The 12,035-nt window shown below is 47.3% G+C and overlaps 1 protein-coding gene across 3 annotated transcripts in view; it reads left to right on the forward strand.

Moving 5' to 3' along the window:
• Positions 1-12,035, forward strand: part of TMEM184B (transmembrane protein 184B) — a 42,593-nt gene continuing 30,558 nt past the window's right edge. For 2 of the 3 annotated variants that reach the window (XM_025211328.1, XM_006029856.3), the window contains exon 1: positions 1-55. The gene's annotated coding sequence lies outside the window, so the exon portion shown is untranslated. Of the gene's footprint in view, positions 56-5,923; positions 7,641-12,035 lie in introns of those variants that run through there. The other variant, XM_025211329.1, reaches the window with a different exon arrangement.

Here is a 12,035-nt window from a genome sequence, read left to right on the forward strand (position 1 = left end):
TGAGGGCCGCGCCCGTCCCGGCCCAGCGCCTCTCCCCGCCCGGGGGAGCTGCGCGGTGAGGCGGGGGCCGGGGCCCCCCACGGGGGGCGCTGGGGGTGGGGCTGGCACTGCATGCGTGACGTCAGCGTGGGCAGGATGTCAGCGGGGCGTGACATCAGCGTGGCACTACGTGGGCTGAGGTCCTGGCATCGTGTGTGCCCAGCGGGGTGCAGTGGACCTGGCACCGCCAGGGATGGGGTGGCCCCAGCCCACGTGCACTGAGCGGGGCAACGTGGCTCTGGGCTTGGCGCCACTCAGTAGCATGTGGCACTGGCTGGCGTGAGGTGGCCCCCAGCAGTGGTGGGGCGCTGCATGGCCCTTGATGGTACTGCATGGGGGGGGGCCTGCATGCTGTCGTGGCACCAAGCAGCAGGGCCAGGCATGGTGCCGCTTTGCACCACAAGGTAGTGAGGTTTGTGGCATGTGCCAGTATTCAGTGCGCCATGTTTCTCAATGCAGCATTTTCTCTTGAAGTGCACAGTACGGAGACTTGCCCTTGTCCAGGCTCAGTGGGGAATATGGGCTCCTTCAGACCCCGCCACTGTCAGTGCTCTGGCATCAGCAGCCCTGACACTGAAGAGACCTTGGGTTCATGAACGCTTGTGCTCTGTCTCTCTCCTATGTAGTTAGTCTGTAAAGGTGCATCTCTAGCTGCCCTCTGATGACTTTGGAGTAACGTAGAGAACTGTCTCTCTCGACCCCGAAATGGACCAGCTTCCTTCACTATTTGAGGTTTTTTATAATCATGCTTTGACAGCCTCTCATCCCTTGCTTTTTCTGATGTAGGCCGTATAAACGGCATTACTGCCGTGAGATGCAGGGGGCCACCGTGCCATGCAGCGTTGTGCCAGTTGGCACGGCGCACAGCAACGTTGCATGCAGGGTGGTATGCTGTGGCATCAAGTGGTAGTGAAAGGTGCGTGAGCTGGCGTGGCATGGTGCTGCGTGGCACTGAGTGGCTTGGTGCTGTGCTGCATCAAGGTCTGAGCAGCACAATGCAAGTCATGTGCTGAATTGCACCTGATGATATGGCATGTCATGGAGAAGTACTGAATGGTTTGATGTAATGTGACAGCGCTGAGGGGGTAGTAGAACAAGGCAGCCAGTTTTATTGGTCAGGTGTCTGTTTTTGGTTACAGCTGTTCTAGGAGGTATGTAGTTGGAACAACGTAGCATATGTGTAATGTGCATGAATGCATGTGAAGTGTCTATCTGGCTTTTATCATGTACACTGTACAGTGCACCATGCACTCTTGTATGATATTGGCGTATATGTTGTATATAATAACCTTTGCATGTGTGCAATGTCCAATCAGTGGCACTCAGTGAGGGAAATAGTGTCATCTATATTGTATGTGTGCCTTTCTAACGTAACCAGTCTGACTTGGACGTCTATGGTGTTGCTAGGTTTCAGTCACTATGCAAGTTGAAAATTAGTATTGGCAAATGCAAGGTAGTGCACAGTGGAAGAAATAATTTGAAAAACTCATGCCCCTGACTAGGTTCTAACTAACTCTGGGAAAGGACCTGATCCTCTTGGTGGACAACTTCATGCAAACCTCTCAGCACCCAGCAGTAGAAGAGAGCAGGAGGTAGGATGCTTGAGGAAGATACTGGACATGGAGTGCTGTTATATGCATCTGTCACCTTCAGTTCTGTGACAAGGGGATGAGGCAAAAATAAGAGGCTCATAGAGGCATAAAGAAAATGATCAGAGGTGTGTATGGACTTCCACAGTGAGAGCGAAAAGAGTGGCATGGTTTACCTTGGCAAGGAGACAAAAGAAAGGATGCCTGATAGAAGTACAGAAAAGGCAATTCAGGTGAATAGAAGCAGCTGTTTTCATTATATGAGAACAAGAGCACGGTCAATGCAGTTGTTAGCCTGGCATTTGCTGCCTTTCAAAAGGAAATATCTTTTCACACACTACTTTATTAGCTCATGGGATTTAATGACATCTAGCAATGAGGCTAGGAGCTTAGCAGGGTTCCTAAAAATGGACTAGATGGTTTATATTAATATTGTAGGCATCCAGAGTTAATATAGTAAAGATGAAAAAAATATAGGTAAATACAGTTTGAGAAGGAATACACAGGGATCAAGCCAAGCACTAAGCAACAGGAAGGTAGAGAGAGATTTTTTCCCTGTGTAGAGGCTATTGCATAACAGCCTGCCACAGGGTTTCTTTCACCTTCTTCTCAAGCAGGGGTGACAGGATGTATTGCTAGCCTGATCTCGTGGGGTAGTTCCAGAGAGCACTTAGTTTGTGTGTGTGTGTGATAGTGTAATCAGTCTCGAGCAGATCTTTGGCAAGTTTGTTGGGGAAGTGTCTCCGTGTCAGATGCAAAGGTGAGTTTGTTTGTTGCCATCACAGTAAGTGATGCACTGCTTCCTCATTCAGAGTTTCCAACTGGGTAGGTTGGGGAGAAGATGTTACTTTGCATTCTCTCCTCAGGTCTCTGAATGGCTTTTTGAGTCCTGAGTAAATTGCGGGCTTGTGGGGTTGTTTTTTTGAGCAGCCAAAAGGGTGTTGCTATTACAACTCGCTTTGTTTTTTATTGATAAGCTTGTTTGAGCCGCCACAAGCGATGTGACTGTGGTTTCTTGGCACTGGTGTATGGTGCTAGTTGTTGGAATTTGCTGATTTGGCACAATCATAATATCCTGCAGAGATGGTTTAACTTTGCCAAAGTTCCACCCACACTTACTTTGGAAGCTTGCCTGGTTCCTTGGTGTACCTAGCACACTACTGGGGCGCCTGAGTTTCTGGGCTCCCTGGCTTTAGGGCAGCTCCTAAAGTCAACTCACTTGGGGCTGGAATTCCATTCTTCTTGGAAAATTTGAGCATTGTTAGTTTTTGTTCCTAATTGGAATGAAGCCAGATTTTAAAATACTGAAATTCTTGTGCTGAGTAGAATTGCCTTTCTCTCCTGGAGAGTAGGGGGTTCTTTTGGGAACTTATCCTCTTGTTTAATTGGTTTATCTTTGCTGTGACAAATGGAAATAGGCCCCTTCACCCATGTGTTCCCCTCAGGAGTGGGGACCATTTCTATTTTCAGCTGTTCAGCCCTTTTTGCTAGTAGCAGAAGTGGCTCATAGGAGAAGAAAATTGTGTTTGGGCTTTTTGTTGTTATTTGGTAGCAGCTGAGCCTGGTGGGTTAAGTACTGTATAAACAAGTGCAGGAAGAGACAGCACCCGCTCTGAAAACCTTACAATAAACCAAAGCAGCAAAGGAGAGCATATCCCCATTTTATGGATGAGGAGCAGACAGAGTAAAGGGACTCGCCCAAGGAATCTATCTGAGTAGGGAATTGAATCCAGGGGTCCTGAGTCCCTATCCAGTGCCTTAACCACCAGACTAGCTTTGCCATGGTTGCCCAGTGAAGTCTGATGGTCCAGGCATTGCAGATCTTTCAGCATATTTGTCAGTGTCAAAGTCATTTGCTGTGGCTGCTCCTCAAATCTTTCAAGCCTTTAAGATGAGACAGAAGAGTGTGCTGTAGGAGCAGTTTTGTGCAGGGGGAGGTGGGTAACGTGACCTACTGGTGTTAGATGTTTGCTCACCTGCCTGTGACTTTTATTCAAAAAGCAAAATGTAAACACTTCATTTCCATTCTCCACCTCCCTTCTGGCTATCTTGATGTTGTGGGACTATAAATTTCCAATATTTTTCTCTGCTCCAAGTTTATAGGTTGGGCTCCCCACCTATGAGCTACGTTGCACCATCTCAGCCAGAAGTTGTGTTTAATCTCCCTATAATAGAAACTTCCTTATTCACTTGACACCTACTAGCTGCTCTTGCAGTCAAGACGGTACATGGAATTGCACATGTGGGTTTTAGGGGTTGGACCCTCTCTGCCCTTTCAGGGCTGTGTTGACTACACTCCATCAGCGTCCTGAAGGCCTGGCTGTTCTGGGGAGCAGTATTCTGCTGCTTGTGGCTTAATGTGTTGTCTTGCCCCTCTGTCTTTTTTTGTCTGAAGTGTTACATACATCCCAGCCTCTTGTCTTCTCCCAGAACTCCTGGGCCTCTTCTTTCTTGGACTGGAAGTGATAGGTTCCTTTCAGGAGGATAAACCCTTCCAGAGCATTTGGGACTCTGTGAAAGGGATCTGGAACTAAATGATTTGTCTAACTGTAGTAATAAATTGGATTATCTCAAAGAGCTGTAAAATGGGACAGCAGTTGAGCCTGAGAAAATACCACTTAGAAAAACCTTTTCTTGTCATTGTCTAAAAACTGGGTGTGAGGGTTTCAGATACCTGATCTGGGGCATGTCCTGGAAGTCATTGCAGCAAGACCTCAGACAACTTGAGGAGTAAGGTGGGCATCAGTTGGGATGTGAATGGTAGCAGAACCCCAGTCTGTATTTGCTGGGATGAGGTTTCAGAGAGAGCTCCTGTCTCTAGCTGTGTCCCTCTCTATTTGAAAGCCAGTGCTTTGTCCGCTGGGGTTTTCTGTTTGTTACCATGCAAATGAAATGTCTGAGAAGACAACAGAGCAACCTGTGTCCAGGGACAGTGCGCGTTGTGTAGTGAGCAGGCTGGGAACCTCTTTGCAGCTGGGTGTGATGATGCCTTTGTAACCCCTGAGAGGAATCATTTACAGGAAACTTGAAGGGGAGATAACAACTAACACGTTCTGCCTGCAGCATCCAGTATTCTCTAGATGATGGCTAGATTTCTATCGCCTTAACCTCTCTGTCCACTCAGGTCCGTCATTGAGTAGGGACCGCAATAATTTTGTTATTTATTTGTCTTCCTGGAGCAGCAAGGAACCTAGCAGCACCTAAAAACTCAGTCGGCAGGAGGTGCTGTACAATGGGGCGGGGTGCATCTGAGAGCACAAATTGATGACAGCATTGTCTCACCTTCCTGTTTCCAAGCTGAAGAGATCTCTCTTCCCATGCTGTTCCTGGAGTATCCCTTGGGGGATTGGTGGCAAAGGGGCAGTGTGCCCATTTTAGGAATGAAGAGAGCATTTCTGTGTGTTATTTAGAGCTGCAGCCAAGGTTTCAGAACGTGGGGGCTATAAACAGCATCCTAGAGACTGACTTCCAGCAGCCCATTTATTTTCTCATGGGGGATTTAAAAAAAACAAACTACAGGAAGCTGCTGAGTTAACTGCTTCAGAGTGTGCAGCTGTTTTTTTTTTTATCTCCAGAGCAGGCACAGCAGCAGCAGAAGCAGAAGCCCTATGCACCCTGTGTGCTAGCCAGCGTACCTTAGATGGCCTTGGAAATACTCTTTCCTATGATAGGAGGTAGGAGGTTGCAGTTTCCATAGCTTGTCTGGATAGTTGGTGCTTTTGTAGCCACTTGCTCTACTAGAAACTGGATGGAGCACCTTTCCCTCCTACACACTTGGTTTCACTCGGGGAAGTCAGCTGGCCATCCAGCTGGCCATCCAACGGCAGTGGCTTGGCAGTGGAATTTGAGGCGGGGATTTTCAAATTTGGCTGCATACGTTTATTCACTTAAATTTCCGTTTTGGCAGGTGTGTCAGAGTGCTACAATTAGGTGTCAACACTTGCAAATGTTAGACTTACTGCTCTTTCTTTCCCAAATGTTCCCTCACCAGCATACACATCCTCTGGGTATAGGATGCATTAATGCCACTGAAGTCTGCTGCGGAGGAGGCATTAGAATCCCTGTGGAATATGTCATGGTTTGGATGGGTGTCTGCCAGCTTGAAAAGCAGTGTGTGTGACTTCCCAGAGACTTGCAGCCTCGCGTGGTCTGTTTGTGTGCTGTGTGTCAGGGAAGATTTAAACCACTCCTAGCCACTTGGATGATAGAAGTAGCCCTGGGAGGGATGTGTTGGATTGGGGGTTTTAATTGAATGTTTCCCTCTGGTTGGCTGAGCTGTGAGAATAGGTTCTTCCTTCAAGAGCTGCTTTCTGTTTTTGAACTTCCAAACTTTGTCTTTATTTAAAACACGACATCCTAAAATGAGAGATGACCTGGGTGACTGACTAATTCTATGTGACGTGGCCCCTCATAGGCTTATTTCATTTGAAATGGAAAGACCACCTCTTCAGGAGTCCTGGCACTTTGAGATGTCCATTTCTGCTGTTAGAAATTTGAGCCTGTTTGTTATGCAGTAGGATGTGTGTATTGTTTTTGGTGAAGTAGGAGAAGTGAGAGAGAAGAAATGTGACAGTACTGTTGTTCCTGGGACTTACCAAGAGGATATGCCTTGCTTCTTGCTGTCCCTGAGAACAAATAACTGAAATGCCAAATAGCAACAAGAAGAAAGCTGTGAGATCCACAATAACATTTCTTGTTGTGTGCTAACATAAGGGCGGTTGAATTTATGTCTAGGTGTTTCTGTAGTGTCTATTACTGTAGTACTTATACACCCAGGAATCTCATGCTGTGGAAGTCAGTCACTTGCTCATGCTTCCCTCAGGCTGCAGTGGTGCATGTTTGACTGGTAGCATAACGGATGTGCTTGGCTTGTTCTGAAATCTGAGAAGCTTGGTCTGTTTGGTAAACTTATGATTATGTGGGGTTTGACAGACCCTGTGCAGTGGTTGGGGAAAATGCACGTTAACACCAGTGGGTGGCATCCTGTTGAGCCATTTCACTTTTGATAGCTCATAGGGCATGCTGTGTGATTTGATCATTTTTTATAACCTCCCTCCCTATCCAAGTGTCTTCATATCCTTCCCTTTGAGACACAAAAGCAAGCTTTGTGCAGTGGAGTGAAAATGCAAGTGAATAGGAATAGGTTTGTGTCACATCTTTGCTTCTGAGACTTTTGGAAAACTGCATGCAAGCTTCCTCTGTCATGTTTGAAAGGAGCATTTCCGAGGTGCCGCCCTCCTTGAGTGTAGCTTCCTCACTCACTGTCATGGAGCCTTGGCTTTGTTATCTCTTGGGGCCCCTTCCCTTTGCAGGAAGAGGCTCGGCACCAGACTGAAGTGCATATATGGGCTGGGACCGGCTGGGATATGGGAATGGACACACCTCATGACAAAAGCATGTTTGATCCTGTTTTCAAAGGAAGGTCTGGGAGCTCTAGGGACACCCTTCCTTGTTTCCTACCTTCTGCAAAATGGGCTGGCTGTGGGATGCTGACCTATTCTAATATGGGTCAGTCCACCAAAAAAAGGCAAGGAGGGAGAGCCAGAGAAAGACAACAGAAATTAATAGAGCAGAAAAAAACCCTCTGTGGGAGGAGGAGGGGGCAGTTCGGAGTAAAAGGGTTTTATTGTTCATCCTGGGTTTCTGAAGTTGGGAGGGTGGCATTAGTGGCAGCTCTTTTATCAGGGTGACTTTGTATTCATTATTAAAGGCATGGGGGAGATTAATAGCAGAAGGGATAGTTGGGATGTGACCAACTGGAGGGGCAGAAGGGGGGACTCCACAGTGTGCAGTGGGGGAGGGAGGATTCCTTTGTGTCTTCAGAGTTTAATTGCAGTCGGGGAAGGGAATTGTGGTGCTGTACTGAAGGTTAAATAGTTCACATAGGTTGCCTTCTATTTATTTGAAAAGTTGCAGGACCGTCCTTTGAATATACACTTGGAGGGAATATGAAACTGCCTAAAGTTAAGCAATGATACAGCTGTTGTTCAGTCCTCTACCCTCTCTGCTGAGGTTAGTGCTTTTCCCTTTACAGAGAAGATATTTGTATTCCAATCATTGTTCTGACAGATTAACATTTTTCTGTCTTGCATTTTACTCCTCATACTGACTGCTGCTTAGAAAAGAAATCATGATTGGACAGCATCTCTTGAGTACTCGGTCTCGTCACTCTTTCAGAGCGATTACCCTGTGAGGAGCCACATTTGGATCTCAGATTGCTATGCAGATAGTTATGTAGCTCCTGTCAACTAATTATTTAGCTAGGCTTTCTTGTGTGTCCAGCTAGCCAGGCCTGGCAGAGAATAATTAAAACTAGTAATAAGTTTGAAACTTTTTTTGAGGTTGCTGCTGTCAATAGGCTGTCTTCATTAGAAGTGTGTGTGCAACTTGTCTGTACTAAAGCATCCTGTTGCTGCTAACTTTGTTTTCCCTGCCTTCCTCTCTCCCAGTTTGTCTGTTTGATTGAGCAGCTACGATCACTGTTTCGGACTGTAAGCTCTTTAGTTTGGTAACTATTATTTACTGTGTGTATGACGGAGCCCTGATCACAGTTGGTGACCCTAACCACTATTGTGGTGACTTCATAGATTTCATAGACATTAGGGGCTGGAGGGGACCTCATGAGATCATCAAGTTCAGCCCCCCCTGCCATAGGCAGGAAGTCAGTTGTGATCAAGTGATCTCAGCAAGAAAAATATCCAGACGTTTTTTAAAAGAGTCCAGAGTAGGTGCTTGCACCACCTCTGGGGGAGTCTGTTCTAGACCCTGGACACACACACTGTAAAGAACTTTTTTCTTATGTCTAGTCTAAATCAGCCTTCCTGGAGTTTATGGCCGCTAGACCTTGTTATCCTTTGGGGAGCTCTGGTGAACAGCTGTTCTCCCAGGTCCTGATGTACCCCTCTTATGTAATTGTAGGCTGCAACCATGTCACCCCTGAGCCTTTTCTTTTCCAGACTGAAGAGTCCCAAATCCCTCAGTCTCTCCTTGTACAGCCTGCTCTCCAGGCATTGGATCATATGAGTGTCTCTCCTCTAGATTCTCTCAAGCTTTTCCACATCCCTTCTGAAGTGGGGGGTCCAAAACTGGATGCAGTACTCCAGCTGCGGCCTCACCAATGCCGAGTAAAGTGGGAGGATGACATCTTTGGTTTTGCTTGAGATGCATCAGTAGATGCACACCAGAGTTTGGTTTGCTTTGCTTTGCCAGCTGTGGCATTGCATTGGTGGCTCATATTCATCTTGTGGTCAGTCATGATCCCCAAGTTTCTTTCGGTCGTGGTGCAAGTGAGTGTAGCACTGCCGACCCTATAGATATGATGTGGGTTCTTTCTCCCGAGGTGGAGCACCTTGCATTTCTGTATGTTGAATGTCATCAGGTTTTGATCCGTTCAGCTTGCAAGCCTGTCCAGGTCGGCCTGAATCCCCAGCCTATTGTCTAGAATGACCGCGCTTTTCCATAATTTGGTGTCATCTGCGAACTTAGCCAGTTTGCTTCTGACACCTGAATTCAGATCGTTTATGAATATATTAAAGAGTACTGGTCTGAGAACTAAACCCTGGGGGATGCCACCGGTCACCATGCACCATGTTCATCAGTAAGCACTCTGGGTCTGACCACGGAGCCAGTTCCCTAGCCATTGGATTGTAAGGTTGTCCATAATAAGGAGTCTCTCTGATAGTTTTGTGGGTTTTTTTTAAATGTGAAATTTTTGAAGTTCAAATTCATAGATTCATAGATGTTAGGGTCGGAAGGGACCTCTATAGATCATCGAGTCCGACCCCCTGCATGAAAGAGGGCTGGGTCTAGATGACCCCAGCTAGATACTCATCTAACCTCCTCTTGAAGACCCCCAGGGTAGGGGAGAGCACCACCTCCCTTGGGAGCCCGTTCCAGACCCTGGCCACTCTAACTGTGAAGAAGTTCTTCCTAATGTCCAGTCTAAATCTGCTCTCTGCTAGCTTGTGGCCATTATTTCTTGTAACCCCCGGGGGCGCCTTGGTGAATAAATACTCACCAATTCCCTTCTGTGCCCCCGTGATGAACTTATAGGCAGCCACAAGGTCGCCTCGCAACCTTCTCTTGCGGAGGCTGAATAGATCCAGTTTCTCTAGTCTCTCCTCGTTGGGCTTGGTCTGAAGGCCCTTAACCATACGAGTGGCCCTTCTCTGAACCCTCTCCAGGTTATCCGCATCCCTCTTGAAGTGCGGCGCCCAGAATTGCACGCAGTACTCCAACTGCGGTCTGACCAGCGCCCGATAGAGGAGAAGTATCACCTCCTTGGACCTATGTTGAAGACTTTTTCAGAAATGGAAGTGGGTTTGTATGACCCTCCAGAAAGCTATAAAACTGGTTTCTAGTGGGAGAGAGATTTCATTTTTTTTTTTTTTTTTTAATTTTAATAGATGGGAAAAATTCAGACTTGAAGCTGGTTTCTTATGAAGGACGGATTTTTTCTCTTTGGCATTTGACCAGTATACGTTTAGGGAGAAATTCCCCATGGAGGAAATGAAGGATGAGAAGGAAACATTTCTGGGTCAGTTGAAAGAAAATTAAATACAATGGTGATTTGAAGTTGCTCATGAATCTAGTACAGGGGTACTTAACCTCCGGTCTGTACAGCCATGGCATCTGGCCCATGGGATCTCCAAAGGTTGGAAATTTGGCACTGGTGGAACAGTGGAAGCTCAGTGCAGGTGGATCCAGCCTTGCTCAGGCCATTGCCAGACAGCAGGATGAGGGCTGGGCCCGCCCCCCATACATCTGGATTAGGCTGGGCCGCTCCTTCCCTCCACCCCTTCTCCCAGGTGTCCTGATCTGGGCTGCTCTGGCCCCTCCCCTGCCCCCCAGTGTTTCTGGGTAGGAACCAGGCTGCTCCCCGCTTCCATCCCTGGCAGCTGGATTGAGGACAGGCTGTGCACCTCACCCCTCCCCTGTGGCTGCATTGGGCACCTGCTGCACTGGCCTGCATACCACATTGAGCCCATCAGCCAGATCTAGCCGCCTGTCTGGCCTGTGGGGTGAAGAGGTTTGGGCACCATTGGTCTAGCCTGTAAAAGGAAGGTTTGGAGGAATGAATCGGTAGCAGAGAGCCAGTGAGCCAGAAGCTTCCTGTAGTAGCCATTTAGCTCAGTTGATTAGAGTGTGGTGCTAATAATACCAGGGTTGCAGGTTTCATCCCTGGTTGGACAAGAGGTTCCTTCCAGCCTCACTTCTCTACAAAAGTGCAGAAGGGCTGCAGATTATTACCCATGTACACACCTGGGAATCTCTGTCCTCGTGGGACTTCCAAAATAAGATTGGTAAGGTGGGGATGTCATACCCCCTTTGGCAGAAAGAGGTGTGGGTTTTGATCACTTTTCACGTGATACCTTTGCATATCATTCCTGCCTCTCTGAAGCAGGTTGGGGATGAAATGCTTTAACTGCAGTGGGGGATGAAACTGATAGCCTGATAACCTCCCATAGTGATTTCATACATTTTAAATGTACAGATTTCACGTGTAGGGCACTGAGGCTAATCCATGCCTGTGAGCTTCTGCTGACCTGTAGGCAGAAATGGTCTGAGAATCAATGCCTCTTCCTTTTCCACTGGTTTTGCTAGACTGTTGCATGAGAGGCAGGCTTTATGTAATGAATGCAGGGTATGCACACAATGTTCACCATTTATAAAAATGTTTCTCCAGTGGTAGTGACTCTTTCCATATGTCGACTCTGGCAAAAAATGAAGGCTATTTTGTTAAGCTTGCCCCAAATCCCTTCCAGTTATGTATTTTGGATTCTGAATTTGTTTTGATGAAAGACATTGGCTTGACAGTTTTGAAGACCAAAGATCTCTGCTTGCAAAAGAGATGCAAGAATGATGGTGGCAGAGTGTAACCACCGTCAGGAAGTGGCATATATTTACGCTGCTGTTGCTGCTGCAAATACAGCCTGGGTAGACATACTCCAGCTTGTTTTAAACTAGCTAGTTTGGATATGGCTAGTAGTATAGCCACAGTACCATGGAAACTTGGTACAGGTTATGAATCCTAAGTAAATCTTCACATGATAAGCCCACACTGAACTCCGTGAAGTCACAGGTATAATGATAGCAGCACCCGTGCTTGGGCATGTCTACACTGCAGTGACTCCTGTAGACATACAGGTGATCCTTGCCATTTGCGGGGGATCTGTTCTAGAGATCTCTGCGAATGGCGAAATCCACGAATACAGCACTGCATTCATGAAACGTCATGAATGCAGTGCCACTGGTGGCTGAGCGGGGATCACAGCTGTCCTGGCAGCGGTGGGTGCCCGATGGCAGTGGTGGGAACCCAGCAGTGGCAGCGGGAGCCCAGTGGCAGCAAGCACAGAGATCCCAAGAAGCTCCTGTAAGTGTAATTAAAATGTGAATTCGGCGTTCGCG

The sequence above is a fragment of the Alligator sinensis genome, unplaced genomic scaffold, assembly GCF_000455745.1.
Source record: "Alligator sinensis unplaced genomic scaffold, ASM45574v1 scaffold215_2, whole genome shotgun sequence".
Lineage (NCBI taxonomy): Eukaryota > Metazoa > Chordata > Crocodylia > Alligatoridae > Alligator > Alligator sinensis.